The sequence below is a fragment of the Nannospalax galili genome, unplaced genomic scaffold, assembly GCF_000622305.1.
Source record: "Nannospalax galili isolate Female #2095 unplaced genomic scaffold, S.galili_v1.0 scaffold528, whole genome shotgun sequence".
NCBI lineage: Eukaryota > Metazoa > Chordata > Mammalia > Rodentia > Spalacidae > Nannospalax > Nannospalax galili.
The window spans coordinates 2,130,344-2,131,954 of record NW_008359681.1 but is presented as its reverse complement, the minus strand read 5'-3'; positions in this window follow the sequence as shown (position 1 = coordinate 2,131,954).

The window sequence follows — 1,611 nt, the reverse complement described above, 5'->3', positions numbered from 1 at the left end:
GTCCAGTGACCCCCCCCCACCCTCCAAGTGCATCTTCTGTAGGAATTACTTTCCTGGAACCAAGTAGAGAAAAAAAAAGCACATAATCTGGATTAATGTCTTTTAATTACCATTTGCAAACTCAATGAACCCTGTTTCTTATGATCAATGTGTCCTGTGATTGGGCATTTCCCTGGCAACCTCAGTTTGGTATGCCACCCAAAAAAGATTGTGGGTATGATTGAGAATTAATATACCAAAGTGCCAAAAGGCTGTACACTCATCTCCTTGGCACACAGTGAGATCAGGAAGGGAATGTGATCTTGGATGAATGAGATAATCTAGAACTAGGGGTGAAAAGACAGGATGGTCTGTTAAGATTAGGGTAGAGTCAAATTTGTACCTCCCCAATGAAGCTGGAGAAACCATTTGGAATAAGAATGTGAGTGCAGCCTGGTGCGTGAGCACAGTTCCAAGAGACATTGCAGAAAACAGGTGTTCTCTTAAAAACTAAATTGAAGAGTTAGGCTTTTGTTGTTGTTGTTCATATAATTATAATATTTTGTTGTTCATATAACTAATTTTGGCATAGTAACACTGTAATCTTCAGGGTACTGACATGAACTTTAGATTTAAATGGATGAAGAATCAGGGCATAGAAAGAAGCATATATAACTAAACAATCCTGGTCGAGGTGGGGCCTTGTTGGTCACTATCTCATTCTGGGTTCTGCAAGATGGCTTGAAGAGGTCACTATTGTTTGAGGTTTGAGGGGGGCAAGCTAGCTCTCAGGAGATGATTACTTCTGCTCCAGGATGCAGCTTGACCATCATAGATAATTACCCCAGTGGTGGAGGAGGATTAGAAGGAGTGAATGGTGAGGTCTGTCCTGGAAGGTTTTGCTATTCCTGGAGTCCTAGATGACCACAGGTTTAGAACACTGGCTTATCTCTCTGCATTTGGCCTTGAATGGAAAAGAGATAGGTTAGGCATATGGACACTCCTTGAGCAGATGATACATCTATCCAGAGTCAAGTAAGACCTCAAGGAGATACAACATGAAGATAGAAATGCCAGGCTTTCATCCTGCTTGTGGACCCATATAAGAAGTTAACACTTTTCAGCAAATGCAGCTTCTAATTGCCTATCAGATGTTCGTACTGTCAGTTTCACTCCTGGAACTAAACACTGTTCACATGATCTAATTATCTTTACAGATTAGTACTTCTTGGATAATTTACATGTCATAAAATCTTCACTGAAAATGTTAGTTTGCATAGAAAATAGCCAAAATATTTTAAAAGAAAAACTAATACTAAAGACCAGCCACCCAGTAGAATGTAGATAAGGCAACACACATTAGAGAATCGTTTAACTTTGTTCAACTACCTGGTACACCAGCAAAAATAAAAGGTTATTATCCCAGAAATGCCTCCCTCAGCTTCACTCACTCAAATTAGGGCTGTAATCATTTTTAATATCAGTGCCATTTGAATGTCACTAGTAGCTAATATTTGTGAGGCTGTGCGGGAACAATTAATTAAGATTATATGCTATTTCATAAAAGCAGAAAACTGGTTTTTGAGGTGATAACCTGGGGGGAATAGGATGATTATTTTTACTTGACAAAAT